This window comes from Aythya ferina (assembly GCF_964211825.1).
Source record: "Aythya ferina genome assembly, chromosome: 17".
NCBI classification, from domain to species: domain Eukaryota; kingdom Metazoa; phylum Chordata; class Aves; order Anseriformes; family Anatidae; genus Aythya; species Aythya ferina.
Window position 1 is genome coordinate 8,709,247 of NC_140316.1, and position 15,116 is coordinate 8,724,362.

Below are 15,116 nucleotides of genomic sequence, written 5' to 3' on the forward strand. Positions count from 1 at the left end.
ACTTTCTTTACCCAGGTCCCTTGGCCTTAAAAGGGAGCCATTATGCAGCTTTCTGCTCTCACCACTGCCTGTTCGGGGCCCTTTCTCTCCTCCAGCCTGCAGCAGTGGCAGTCCCTGTGCCACGTTCCTCAGCATCCTGAGTGCTGTGCCCCCAGGAGTGCAGGCAGCACCAACACCCTGCTGCTGCAGGAGCTGAGCTCAGGGCCCCCCCTGCTCCCCAGAGGGCTCCTGTGCCCCTGCCAGGCTCTGCAGACCCCGTTTGCCTGGAGATGGTGGCAAAGCAGGGGGGGTTCACCATTGGAAACAGCCAGATCCGACTGTTTCTGTCCTTCAGCAAGAGCTAACACAGCAGTAATAGCCATTAGCATCTGACTTAATTCCATCGGATGCTGTAAGCAAAAAGTTCTTTTGCATAAGGCACGGACAAGGCTGTAGCTGCAGGGCCTGGGTGGCTGTGAACAGCTCAGCAATGCCACCAGACGTGCTAGACAGAAATCAGCTCGTGCAAACCGTGGAGACGGGGCTCGAGGAGATTATTCCTCCTGAGAGAGCTGTGGGAGACTGTCAGAGCTCTCTGAGAGCTCCCTGAGCTCTGCCTCCAGCAGCTTGCAAACCTCATGGCCCCCGCAGGGGTGTCCCCTCATGGCCTGGGACACACACCCACCTCTGGCACGAGCAGCTCCAAACACCAGAAGATGTTGCCTAGAGGGGACACAGCTCAGGAAAGCGATTTTGTGCTCAGTCAAGTTCTAGCCCATCAAGTCACTGCTTCAGTGCTGAATTTTGCAGTACTTGATGTCCAGCCTAAAGGCCCAGCCTCAGGCCAGGGAAACTACAAGATTCTCTGCTCAAAATTAGAATGAATTTCTACCCCTCCAAAATGGGGAGCAGAACTTGGACCCCGTTCCCCAAAGCAGTGAAAAAACACAAGTGCTCCAACACTGGTTGCATGAGATCTCTTAATTCCAGGTGTTTCTTTTTGTTTGTTTGTTTGAGCAGCACTCTGTGCACATGTGGAGGGATCTGGCTTGCTCACTGCGCTTGGCCATCCTGGAGGGAGGGAACAGCTGCATCAGGCAGGACTGGCAGCAGAGAAAACTGCACTGGTGATGATTCCTTAAGCTGAAGTGCTCACCGTGCACAGAAAGGTGACAGCCAGCATAAGCTACCTACAAGGCTTTATGGAATAAATCCAACGCGCTTCAATTCATCCAAACCATCTCTGCAGAAGCACTAAAACCTAACAGGAGGGCATTAAGGGGCAGGAAACAGGAGGCAGGATCTCTGAATTGCCTTTCCAGTGAGGATGTGGTCTGCTGGAGGATGTGAGGGCATCCTGGCACATCAGCAGTACATCACCTGGGAGATGCAGCAGCTCCGGCCCCAGAAGGGGATGGTGTAGGCTGAGCACCCTGCTGACACAGCCCTGCAGCATCCCCGAGCACGTTCAGAGCAAGTCACTGAACCCAGCCCCACCTTACACGTGGGGGTAGTGCACGCAAGACTGCACAGAGCAAAACAAATCCATCTTCTTGCTGGCACAGCCATGCAGAAACATGGCTCCCACTCCCCTTCCAAGAGGAAAGCTGCCTGCCCCACACCACTCTCCTCCACCAGGCCCCCAGCACCTCAATTCCACTGCACAGCAACCAGCAGGAGTTAGAAACCAGCCTGCTTCCCTCCAGGCAAGACCCAGTGCAAGATGTGGGGCTCCCACCTGCCTCTGCCACAGCCCTGCCTTATTTTCTTCTTCTGAACAGCGGGTACAAGGGGTTTTACCTGCCCAAGCCATGCTATCTTCCATCCTTTGACAGCAGCACTGAGAAGCAAGATGCTCAAAGGCAGAGGTGATTTCTGAATTTGATTGAGTGATTCCTAGCTATTTAAAGTTGGGCTGGCTTTTGCTTGCCTTTAGCAACACTTTCAGGGGGCTTCACTTCATTTTTTGCGGCCTCCCTTTTCTGCACAACCCCCCAAAAAGCCAATGAAAGTCATTAAGGAAAATACTTCCCAAAGCTCACAGAGATGAACAGGTTCTGTGAGACTAATTTTTAGGACAACAGTGGAGGCAGGGAGAGGAAAGCTTAAGACTTCCCATAGCGGAAAAAATGGATCTATTAAAGCAGTGGGTGCTATCAGGGAAGTGACCAATTTCTTGCCAACCAGCATAGCCAGACATTTCTTCTAAAACAGATCTGTCTTAGCTTCTCCGGAGCATGACAGCTTTCCCCTCTACCTGCCTGAATTGCAGCAGCCTAGCTTGACAGCTCTAATAGTGCAATTCAGTTTATTGACCTATTAGCTGCCACCTGCTTGGGACGCAGCCACGGCAGATTTGCCATTGTGTAAGCAGCAGAAGCAGCAAACATAAAACCCTAAATAAATTTTCAGAGGCTGTGAGCAGTATAATTAATCATATGGTCTTTCATGAGGCGGCAGCAGCAGCAGGGAAGCAGACAGGGGAGCACAGAAGGCAAAGCTGCAGGAAGAGGACATCAGGGCACCCTTCTGCTGCCTCCCCCCCGCTGCCAAAGATGAGGCACGAGCCAAGAGCTAAAAGGCAAGGCTGGAGCCTAGGTCAAACCCCATTTCACTGCTCACCCATTTCTTGAACCTGAGCGAGCGACTGTCTCCCACAGCAAGCTTTATTCACACACATCCTTGATCAGCAAATAAGCGGCATTCACAGTGTTTGCAGTTTTTAAGTTCAGAATGCTCCAAGTCCGCTTCCCGTTGTGCTGAACTTGCATCTCCTCCTTTCCCCCGTGACCTCTGAATCTGGCACAGAGCAGTCAGCACAGAGTGAGAGCAGAAAACAGACATCAGAGAAAGAAACAGAAGGGAAAGCTTTCGGCACCCTGAACTTGGTTCCTTCCAGCTCTTCAGTTGGCAAACGCACAGAGCTTGTATCTTCCTCACTGCCTGGATCTCACTGCGATCTCGCCTTTTCTGCTCCTCTGCCAGTGCACCATTTTGGGATGCTGCTTCCTGCTGCCCACCCCATGGCTAAATTGCTCCACGAAGGCGCACACGCAGGCAGCTGGTTGGAAAAAGAAATAGGAGGCCCTAAATCTTCCTGAGTTTAGGACATGGCACATCTCTGCCCCAAGACCTCCTGCCGTGCTACCTGACAGCAAGGCTCTCCCTAGACACCCTGCCCTTCAGCTCATCAGCAGAAGCAAACAGAATAGCGTGGCCCTGAGAGAAACTTCCTATGATATCCACCTTTAAAAGCCATCAGGGACTCTTGGTGACACTTGGACTCATCAGGATCCCAGAAGTGACAAGTTAGGAGCCAGCAGTACCTTTCTGAAGGGCGATGACAGACAGCCTGGCTAAGCCCTCTGCTCCTCCTGCCTTGCATCCTCCTTAATCCAAGCTGGGTGGTCAACACGAGGTCCTTGTACTGCAGACAGAGGTCCTGATCTGTGAAGACAGAGATGAGAAAATAAGTTTTTATTTCCTGCCACTGAAGTGGAGCCAGGCCCTGAGCTCCAAGATCAGCCCATGTCAGAGACACATCTCTTCTTCCACCCTTATTTCAACCCACTGCCTGCTCACTGGGTGGCTGGCATCTCTCCCGCTCTGAGCGGCTGCTGTTTCTCTAAGCAACATAGATGCAATGCTGAGCAAAAGCCCCCCTCAAAGTGGGGGTAAAAAAGATATTCCAGCCTTTGAGCCACACTTTTAATATCTTTTTTTTTTTTCCCCTGCCAGAAGAAAGTAAATTCCTTATGCCAGCTGGGCTGCAATCTCACCACCACATATCTCTGCTTCAGCCCTGGCTGCCAGCCCCTCTGCACAGATGGCAAATGCGAGGCTCGTATTCCCTCCACGCCACCCCTTCTGCTTCTGCAGCCCTCGGCGCTGGCCAGGCAGCACGGTGGGCACCAGGCACTGAAGGGCAGACAGAGCTGGGCCGACCACCCACGAAAAAACAAAATTCAAGACAGATCCAAGCACTGTGGATGCCTTGGCAGAGCTGCTCTGGTGGCTGGTAGGGCAGTGGCAGCACCTCGCTGGCACCACGAGGAGGAATTGCGGGTTTAATGTGGCAGGGCCCTGGGCACCTCTGTTCGTGGTGAGAATCGGAGGAAAGGGACCTGGAGGCCCAGGACTGCCTCCGTTTTGGTGTTTTGGTACAAAGCAGGTCATAGTCCTACCCTTCTCTTTGGCTCTGCAGATTTCCAAGCAGTTTTGCTCCAGAAATGGAGAACGCCTTTTATGGGCCTGGCAGAGCAGGTGTCTGGGACAGGTAAGGGCCACAACCAAGACCCCAGTGCAGACCTAGCTCAACTCAGAAGGCAGCGCATGTGTCCACGCTGCCTGACTGGCACAGAGCACCCAGCCCTGGCCAAAACACCCTGCTTGGCCTCACCAAACTGAGCTGGAGAGCGTCAGATGCTGCATGGCGTGGCAGGGAAGGGAGCAGGTTGTTTGGGGATGGTGACAATTCAGCAGCCACCGGGTCACACTGCCTGGCTCCGGCTGTTGCACGCGGGCAGCTGAATGACATCTGTCAGTCGCCGCCCTCAAGCTGTGTCTCGAAGCCAGCTGCCATCCCACTCCCACCCAAACCATCCATCAAGCATCATCTGTGTCAAGCTAGTTTTTATTTTAAACCTAACGTCTGTAAAGTGTTTTGCCTTTAAATTATTCTGCAGACTCACTCAGTTAAACAGCATTTCCCAGTCTAGACAGAACAATCTTGTTGTCAGTGAAACAGATTCACCCTGACATCCCCACGGTGCGTGGTGATGCGGCTGCTATTTTGGAAAAACAGAAAGAGCTAAAAGCTTTTTCTCTTACGGTTTTGAAATGATTCCTGTCCACTCAACTTCAAACAAACACCTCAATAAACGATCCAGCCGTGTTTGATCTCTATTAGGAAGCCACATGGATGGAGAAAGGGGAAATGGTTTGGCATCTGTGTGACCCGACATCTCTGAGTGCTTCCTGCAAGATGCCTGCCCTCCTGAAAGGGAGGAATTCCCTCTCCTGCTCTGGCTTTCCAAACTGGCTGCTTTGGCTCTTGTGTCCAGACTGCAGGCCTAGGAGTGCAGTTTGGAGCCCTCAGGTCCCCCTAGTGTGATACCAAAGACTCTGCTCCCAAGCAGGGACTTGCCTGATTCTCCGTGGCTGTGGGGCGAGCCGCAGGTGACTGGCATGAAGATGCAACCGAGGCATCAGCAGCCTGAAAGAGATATCAAACCAAGTCAAAACACATCCTGCATATCAGCTTTGCCCCCATGTCTCCTCTTGTCAGTGCATGAGAAGCAACAAAGGCTTCCTTTACATTATAATTAAAAAAAGAATTTCCCCCCTCATGAAAAATCTGCACAAAGGAAAAGGTAAAGCAGGCAGAGCGTTTGACAGCACTTCACGTCTAGTCAGCTCTGCTATAGCCTGCGGAGCTGTGAGAGTGAAAACAGCCTGATCAAACCAAAAATAATATTTTCCCCTTTTGCTCTGTCAGTGACAAATCCTTGATGCCTGCAGTGAGAATAACGTACACCAGCTGGGGAGCTTTCATCTTGCAGTACCACAGCTACCTGCCCAACCTGGCACAGTGGTGGGGGGGGGAAACGCATTGAGATATTACACAGCATCAGATTCACTGCAAGCACCAGTCCTGATGTCTTCAGCTGGCTTGAGAGCATCCCGAAGCCACAGGGCCCACCTTCAAACCTGATGCTACATTAAGCAGTCCCTCTGCTCTTGGCCTTCAGCCGATCCGATCACTACAGAAGCCATCGACACGTGAGAGGCTGTTCTGCGAGAGCCCCAGAAGCAACAACTAAGCAAAGCAATTCACATTTCAACACACGTGGCATCAAGGTTGTGAAATTCTCCCATCCCAAAGTGCTCCCAGCAGAGCCTTTGTGTAGACCTGAGCTCCCTTTTCTGCCAGAGGTGCCAGCACCTGCAGACAACAAGCTGAGAGCTCTCTCAAGCTCACCCAGGTGAGACAGGTAGGCTACAAATGCAGCACAGCCATGTTCAGGTGTGTTTTCAAGCACAAACAGTGGGATGGAGATGTGGACACCAGCCCTTTGACGTGGCCATGGCTCCTTTGTCGCACACAAACCAGCTCACCTCTCCCAAACAGCTGCTCGGGATGGAAGCAGCAATTGCTGGTCCCCCAGCTCTGGGGCAAAACCTTCTCACTGAACTAACGAGCTGGCAAAATAAAATATAAATGCCTCAGGAGACACGAGGCATTCAGCAGGTCCTGGGCCAGCAGAGCCCACTTCAACATGGAGCTAGTGGTTGCACATCAGAGCACTGTACCTGCTCCATCTCGTGACACTTGTGTTGGAGGGGTTTGATGACTCCCAAGAAATGCCAAGACAAGAAGCTTTTAGGAACTACTGAACTGCCTTTTGAAGAGGCAGGAGATGCACGTACCTAATCCAGTCTTAAAACTAATGATTTAATTTACCTTATGTGTACCAAGCCAGCATTAATGAGCATCTCCCAGTAGTATACCATCGGAATGTTTTATCTGGAGATTATGCTGATTAAATCATCAGGTGCCGTAATCTTCCCTTCCCCTCTCAACAAGAGGAGTAAAAAAAAAATTAAAATACAGACATAGCCCTCTAAGCCACAGCAGGGAACTGCACGTTCGAGCATTCTTCTTGCTCAGCAGAGCATGCCCATGAGGCTCCCTATCCTGGAAGAAGCTGTCCTAGCTGGTACGGTGCTCGGAAGGAAAATGAAGGCACTTGTTCAGAACTGAAGAGAAGCCAGGAGACAGAGGAGGAGCTTCAAGGTAGTACAGGTGCTACACTGGATGCACAGCTGCTGCCTGAGGCCACTGGGTCACTTGCTGATGGGACAGGAGATGAGGATGGCCTTTCAGGTCACAGCTAGCGGTTCCTTTGGTTGAATGCACAAGGTAGCCAAGCTTCCCAGAGCTCCTTCAGAAGATCTCTGCATCCCTCAGCCCTTCTCCTCACCCCACTCCTCAAGGAGCTGCACTGCTCTGAGGGTGAGGCTGGTGGGCACCATCCACACAGCAGACATCTCCTTCCACCTGCCCCCAAAACCTGCCTTTTCACCAAGGTTTCGCTCTGCAAGCATCGCTGAGGAAATGCCATGGGAGCTCCCTGAGGCTATAAATCTGCTTCCAGAACACCAGACACTGAGGCCGCCGGTCACGCAAGCTGCAAATCCAAGTGGCTTAGATTCCTCGTGCAGGTAGACAACACCTTAGCAGAGGGGAATAAAAAGAGAAGCCTGCTGAAAACATCTCCATTCCACCTCTCTCATCTTCCCATTTCTGCCCGCACCACCTCTTGCTATACACCGAAGCGAAGGAACAAACCACCTACACCCTGACGAGTCAACGAGACCTACCTTGACTTCTTCAAACAGTTATCGCCTGCTGACAGTGGGTTTTCAGACCCAGCCTTTGGGACCCGATTGCAAACACTTTCCGGCGGCTCTCTGCCACATAATCACGTTTGGGTACTTCACGTCTAACGGCTTTGTCTGCTGCCTGCTTGGATTGCACGCAGAGTGCTCCAGAGCCCTTGGGCACGGCACTTCAGAAACAGAACACCTTTTATTTAAAGCCAATTCAAAACCGCAGCGGTGAGTTTGAAAGCTTCCCTGGAGAATGACAAAGGATCTTGTTAAGCTTATGGCAGAAGAGGAGGGGTCCAAGGCCAAAACAAGACCCTACAACAGAAAGCTCCCTCTGCAAAAGCAAACTCCAAACGTGGCTCATGCTGATCTCTGGCACAAACAACAGGTCTCGAGTAGGCAATCCGTATCTCCAAGTCTAAACCTCAGTTTGATCAATATTGACTTGCCCTTCCAGACAGTCATTACGCAAGTCAGCGTTGGTGTTTATGAAGTGAGTGGATTTATGAAGTGAGTGGATTTTGTGAAAGAAGGGTGCTCAGCAGCTGTCAGATTTGCTTATTTGGAAGTTGGGTCAAACAGCAAGCTTTTGCCAGCAGTTCTGAATGTGGGCTGCAACCACCACATTCCCTGTCTCACTCTCCTCGTAAATACAATAATTATTGTGCTGTTGTAAAAGCTTTGAAGCCTTCAGAACAGAGAAGCATTATCTGGAAGTTTGATACCAAAATGAAGTTTTCAAGAGGAACTCCATCCCACTAACAGCAGCCCCGTGGCTTGTGCAGAAAACACAGCTCCAACCCTGTCCAGACAAGGAAAAAACTGGTATGGTGCAAAAGGATCCACACTTACAGGCTCTGTAAGGAGGCATTTTCTCAGCAAGAGTTCTTCTGACAGACAAGAGAAGGAATGTTCTGACTTGCAGCTCCACAGATCCGCAAGCTGTAAGAATTCTCCCTTTGTAAAAATTATTATTATTCATTCCCATGGTCCTGTGAGCCTGCACGACGATTCACAAAGCAGAGGATGGATGCATTTCCTTCCCTGAATACCTTTCAAATCACAGCTCTGACCCAGAGCCTTTCTCACCTAGGAGCAAATCATCATCTTACCATACAAAACTGGACTTCCCCAGTACGATTTAAGTGGAAAAATGTCAACTCAGAACTATTCTTCACATCCTTCTGATGTCATTTTACAGTAGGAATAACCTGTTCTGGCCCTCTCTCTCTCTGTAAGTGTCTCTGCCTTTCCGGTGTGAACAGCATTTCCCTTTTGGCCTTTTAGTTCAATTAACGTGGGCCCCCAAAAGGCTCAGGACTTCATCACTTCTAAATGAAACGCCTTCAACCTCTAACGCCACTTGTCTTTGGCAGGACCCTTGTTCCAGACAAACTTGACATTTTGACAGCATCTTTACATTCACTTTCCCTGAGCAAATGCACTCTACAAAGTTGAATTTTTGGAGTGGGGAGAAAATCTTTCTCTGAGTAAACATCTACACACTGCATGGAATTGCATGTCAAGCCACTCAATAAAACCACCTGGCCTGCCAGGAAGAAGCTTGATAAATCTTTGGTACAGACGCCTTCTCCCCCCTCCTTTAAATCCTGTACAGAGTCCTCAAAATCTAGAGGAAGGTTTCCAAACTCACTGATCATCCTCCTTATCCTGCCAGCACCACATTCACTTGTGCTTCACCCTCACTGCTCAGACAGCTGTCTTTGGAAACAAGGACCTGGAGAACACACAAGGGAAAGCATTACAAAAAGCCACAGAGGTTGCTTTCCCTCTACCCTCACTACCAGAGCTTGAAGGATGTCGTGGTAGAGAGAGCGAGCGCTGTCTGCAAGCACCACCATTTTCACATCTTCTCTTCTTAAAACAGCAGACAGCCCTGCAGGTACAACAGACCCGGGGATGACGTTTGCCACCTTGGTGACAGAGGCCACCAGCGCCATGTCACTCTGCTACTGCTCACTCACAGCCGCTCATTCTCTCCTAAGGAGAAAAGTCAGTTGAGAGACTTACTCTTACTTCACTCCCGACAGCCAAGGTGTCTGATTTATTATTATTTTTCTAATATATTCCTCCTCTCCCCAAGCTGGAGGCAGAAAACCTTCACGGCAAATCAAAGCCCACAGATGTCAGGCTACTTTTCTTCTCCTTTACCTACGTAATGCCACGGACAGCCAGAGGCAGAAAGCTGCTGGTCCTCAGCAAGATGGATTTCCTTGTCTCTAACCAGTTCATTCCAGCTTGGAGGGAGAGATCCTCCTTTTAGCATCACATTACGTGGGGCTCATGCTCAGGTCCCTTCTGCGTCACACGAAATCCTCCTCTTCTGCTAGCATCTTTGCAGATCCTGTTGTTACATACAACATCCTGCACTAGCAAGAGATTAATTATCCTCTGTGAGTTACCATCTGTCAGCTGATCCCATTAACAAACCATGCCCATGTTTTCCACCTACTGCAAAGGAAAAAAACGCTCACAGTTCAGGCTTTTTTTTTACTTAGGAATTGCAATCAGCTTCTTATAGCCAACTGCCAAAGGCCAGCTGATTAATGGTAACTAACCACACAGAAATCTGGTCCCCTGCTCCGGACTGAGCCTTAGCCCATCCAGCTGGACAGAGACAAGAGGGTAACACTGGAGATTACATGCTGAGAGCTGCAGGTGAAGTTCTGACATAGCCAAAACCCTACAACAAAACTCTGCAGAAGATTAAATTGCCCTAAGACCTGGAACAGAAGCTAAGCTAAGGAAGCAGCAGGGAACCCCTAGCTGGGTCCCAGACACAGCTCAGTCTTCAGCAAACCACTCCTGTGCCTCTGCTTCCCCACCTGAGCAATCACACGTCCTCTTCTGCTTTCCATAGAAACCTTTGAGATTTATGTATCAAAAACACTGTATGGGGAATATCACTGCCAGGACAGACAGCAGCATGTGCTGGATACTCTTCACAGCACTGACCATGCAGGAAAGCAGGATGCTCTGGCACTGACGCTAGCTTCTCCTACCTGTCTTGCTCAGTAGCTATCAAGATTGCCACAGCAACAGGAAGACAGAGGAGAAAACTATTTCACTGGAATGTATTTGGTTGCTTTTTAGTGGATTGACATAAGAGTTCGTTTATAAATACATCAAGAGCATGTCAGTGTGAAATTGGAAATGAGAGTGGATGGCAGCACTGTGAGCAAAGCACACGGGGTGAGAAGATTAAACACACAGGTTAACCCGAACAAGTTACAGACTGAGACCTGGGGGAGAATGCAGAAGCTCAGCTCTCATCAACTCCACTGATCAAGCAACAGAAACCCTTCTCACTAACGCAAACTGCTTCGTGATTGCTTGCCTCCATGCTGTCACAGCCCTGACGAGCTTCTGCCTCCAGAAGGCCCGCTGTCAGCGAGCAGGGGCAGTGCTCGGCTGGGCTGCAAACGTCTGCTTTTCCCCTTGGGAAGGGAAAGCCCACAGTGCTGGTGCTTGCAGCAGGCTGCTCTGCTCCCAGCATTGCCACTGCCACATAACAAAACAGGAAACAAAGAGGGCCAGTGAGGTTGTGCTAGAGGCTGAGGTGTTCCCCAAAATAATTTAGGAGGCTCATTAAACCAGTTAACAGCACAAGAGCAGCTCTGACAGGACAAGCAAGCCACTGTACCTCCACTTTCTTTTGTAACAGCTTCCCAAAAGGCTTCAGCATTTAGCTGAAGACATGAGTGGTAACTCAAAGGGTATGTTCAACCATTTGTTTCAACAGAAATCAATTATTATTCATCTACTTTCCTAAAAAAAAAAAAAAAAATATATATATATATATATATATATATATACACATACATACAAACAAGAAACTCCACCTACCTTTTCATTTTATGATGCAAGCAGAACTGGAGCTGCATCCACGTGTCCTGATCCAACCACTCTCCAAACCCACGGCAAGCAGTGCAATAAATCTGTTCGCTTGGACACACTTCAGTCACCAGTTCCAAACAGGACTTAAATCAGCAAGTAAAAACCTTAAGACACCATTTTTAACCCTGATTTGCATTTGTAGCCATTTTAATTAAAGATCACTAGCTTTCATTAACTGGTAAAGCCATTAAATAAATAGGAAAGTCCTGAAGGCAATCACTGTCAAAAGAATTCTAACTCGATAAAAATAAGGAACATCAATAAAGTGAAAGGAAAAATGCATGTCTCATCACTTTCTGTTCAGATATTTTTTCCTCTCAGGATTTGGGACAGAATATGTGGATGAAAATTAGAATTAATGGAAAAATGACAAAGCTACCTCAGGCACAGGGGGCAAATTCAAGATTAAATAAATCAGTAGCTGTTTCTAGGGGGATTAAGTCCATCGGTTCTCAAGCCCTAAAATTGATTGGCTTTGCTTAAAGCCTTGCTATTTACTGTTCAGTCTTGTTTCCATGAGTTCAGACAGCTCTGTGGTGGTGAATGGAGTGAAACCCAGCTGGTGGCCAGTCGCCAGTGGTGTTCCTCAGGGGTTGGTGTTGGGGCCCATCCTCTTTACTATCTTTATTGATGACTTGGATGAAGGAATTGAGCGCACCCTTAGTAAGTTTGCAGATGACACCAACCAAACTGGGGGGACGTGTCGACCGACTGGAGGGTAGGAAGGCCCTGCAGAGGGACCTGGGCAGGTTGGGTCGATGGACAGAGGCCAAGGGATGAGGATCAACACGGCTCAGAGCTGGGTCCTGCACTTTGGTCACACCAACCCCATGCAGTGCTGCAGGCTTGGGGCAGAGTGACTGAAAAGCTGAGCAGATGGAAAGGATCTGGGGGTGTTGGTTGATGCTCGCCTGAACATGAGCCAGCAGTGTGCCCAGGTGGGCAAGAATGCCAACAGCACCCCAGCTTGCTTCAGGAATAGTGCAGGCAGCAGGAGCAGGGAGGTGATCGGCCCCCTGTACTCAGCTCTGGTGAGGCCGCACCAGTGCTGGGTTCAGCTTTGGGCCCCTCACTACCAGAAGGACATCGAGGGCCTGGAGCGTGGCCAGAGAAGGGCTGTGAAGCTGGGGAAGGGCCTGGGACAAAAGTCCTGTGAGGAGTGGCTGAGGGAACTGGGGGGGGTTTGGGCTGGAGAAGAGGAGGCTCAGGGGAGACCTCATTGCTCTCTGCAACTGCCTGAAAGGGAGGGGTGGGGAGCTGGGGGTCGGCCTCTGCTCACGGGTAACTGATAGGACCAGAGGGAATGGCCTCAAGCTGTGCCAGGGGAGGTTCAGGGTGGAAATGAGGAGACATTTCTGTCAGAAACAGCAGTCAGGCATCGGGACAGGTTGCCCAGGGAGGTGGTGGAGTCACTGTCCCTGGGGGTGTTCAAGGAGAGGTTGGACGTGGTGCTTGGGGACATGGGTGAGTGGGTGACATTGGTGGTAGGGGGGTGGTTGGACCAGCTGATCTTGGAAGGTCTCTTCCAACCTTAATGATTCTATGATTATGATTTTAAAATGTTCTTGACGCACGTTTATTAACTAAACTGAAATCAAGAATATTTAAAAGTACTCCTGAATGGAGAGGAAGAATCTCAATGCCAGCACTGACTCCACTGCAAAGAAATAGTTTGCATATAACATGGTATTTCAACAGTCCAAAAGTTTAAACTGATGTTAAACATTAAGGGTCCCAAACTGAGTAGAACACTGAAAGAGTGGAATTATTTAACTGCATGAAATGCAATGTTTTAGTAACATCAGATTTCACTGAATTCATACAGGACACCTGCTTTTGCTTTCTGAACGCTTATAAGCACACTAAATTTTGAGCCTTCGAACTGGGTTTTAGAGAAACTAAAACTAGGAACAGCAAACCTTAAACATCCATTGTTTCGTGTTTGCTACCTGCTTCTGTGGAACAAGAACCCAAAACATGTTTTAATCTTTCTTCTTCTGAAAGGGGAAGAACCAGTTATTCACAAAAGGTCACAACAATTTCTTGCTCTTTTAGGTTTCATTTTTCTCAGTACCTCAATAGCATAAGAAAAATTGCAAACAAACAGGGCTTTTGTTGCTAATCACTTTGGCTCTTTACAAACTTCCAGACAAAGCACATGAGCTGAAAAAGAATTTATTTTGTTAGCATTCTTCCTGGTAAAAAGACTTCTGAAACTTTTCAGTGAGCATGATGTCAAAAAGCCACTGGAAGTTAGTTCACTGATCAGGCTTCCTGTACATTTGAATATCTAACGGCTGATCAAGTGCAAAATAGTAATTTTTTCCCCAGCAGATACACAGTCCATTTCCCAGGGTAATGAAAAAAAGTACCTAACATGAGCTAACAGCCAATTACAATTTAACCCTCAATAAGTCTGGTTTCAGCAGAAGGTTTACCTTTCTTTAAAAAAAATAAAATAAAATACTATAACCAGCAGTTAAAACACGTTAAATTTACTTTAAACACTGCTCATAATGAAAATTAAATATTTTCATACCTGTAGCAAAGCCATTTCTGTTCACCGAGGGTTTGAATTCTTCACAAGACTGATGTTATGCAAACAGCAGACAGAAAAGACAATTTTCTCTTAGAAGTTTAGCAAGACCTTGTCCATCTCCTTGAGTAACTTGTCTTTTGTTTCCAACCAGTGGCAGGAAATCCTCATTTCTACAGCTGTCTATACACTTGATCACCAAATGGCTCATCCTCACCACAACACACTTTGAGCATCCTTCTAGGATTAAAAAATGTACTGTTTCCCTGCATTCACAATAAGACAGCATTTTTTATCATCTCCAGCTTTGTAAACAGCACAGGCCATTACAGAACAGCCTGCTTGAAAAAAAGAAATGATACAATATTCATTTGTTTTGTTAAAGGAGAAGAATTTACTTTTTACAATGATCAGCTATGGTAAGAAAGACTTTCATTTCATTAAAATTAGACAGTAAGCACAAAGCAGCCTTAAAACAAAATACCTTCAACGTAATAGTTAAATTTTAGCAAAAAGTTGGCTGTAAGACCACACTCTGGGCTGCCAAAAGCAGATATTCAATTTCAAAGGCTGGTTCAGGGGCAGTGGGGAAATTGACAGTGGACATGGAACAGAAGGGAGTTACTACGAACATCATACGTCCTTTCTGAACATCCAAGATCAGTGCCAAAACAGAGTAAGAGTTTGAGATCAAGTGTTGACAGCTCAGATCCCCACTGAAGCACCGCCCTGAATCAGTAGCGGTTTCTGTAACCCATCTCCCCAGTCAATAAAGCAGTACACTTAGATTTCTGCCTTCCCACCCTGATTTCTCACTGTCCTTATTCTTTCTTAGCTTCTTTTTTCCCTGCTACAAGTTTCCGTCCAAGGTTTGTGCCACGACAGCTGCAACCCAACAAATCCCAGTACCAGCAACTTGCTCAGCACAGCTGAGGGATTACAGTGGGGTTCCGGAAGGAAATGGTGCACAAGATCCACAGGGGTTTGCTTCCAGGACACCATTCAAATATTCAAAGGGTGCAAACTCAAGATGCCCTCCCTCCACCCCAACTTCTGCAATTTAAGGCCACAGCTACTGGAAAGATGAATGTTGGGCTGTGAGAGCAGCTGTTGTTTCCCCCTCGTCTGCTTAGGGATAGAAATGATGAGCTGATGGTGATTCAGACTGAGCTGCAGGGTCGAAGCTGTGTAATTAAGCTTCTATGATGTGCACCTGTATCACACCTGGCTCTAAGAGGAACTGCTACATTTCTATGCCTCTACCAATACCTTTAAAGTTACCCTAAAACAG

The 15,116-nt window shown here is 48.3% G+C and overlaps 1 protein-coding gene across 1 annotated transcript in view; it reads right to left on the minus strand.

Moving 5' to 3' along the window:
• The window catches only part of LOC311446023 (uncharacterized protein), a 39,277-nt gene extending 25,232 nt beyond the window's left edge, over nucleotides 1-14,045 (minus strand). The window contains exons 1-5 of the mRNA XM_084538720.1: nucleotides 13,829-14,045; nucleotides 11,239-11,372; nucleotides 5,126-5,194; nucleotides 3,306-3,426; nucleotides 2,602-3,040 (exon numbers count right to left, since the gene is read on the minus strand). The gene's annotated coding sequence lies outside the window, so the exon portion shown is untranslated. The remainder of the gene's footprint in view (nucleotides 1-2,601; nucleotides 3,041-3,305; nucleotides 3,427-5,125; nucleotides 5,195-11,238; nucleotides 11,373-13,828) is intronic.
• Nucleotides 14,046-15,116: the final 1,071 nt, after the last annotated feature.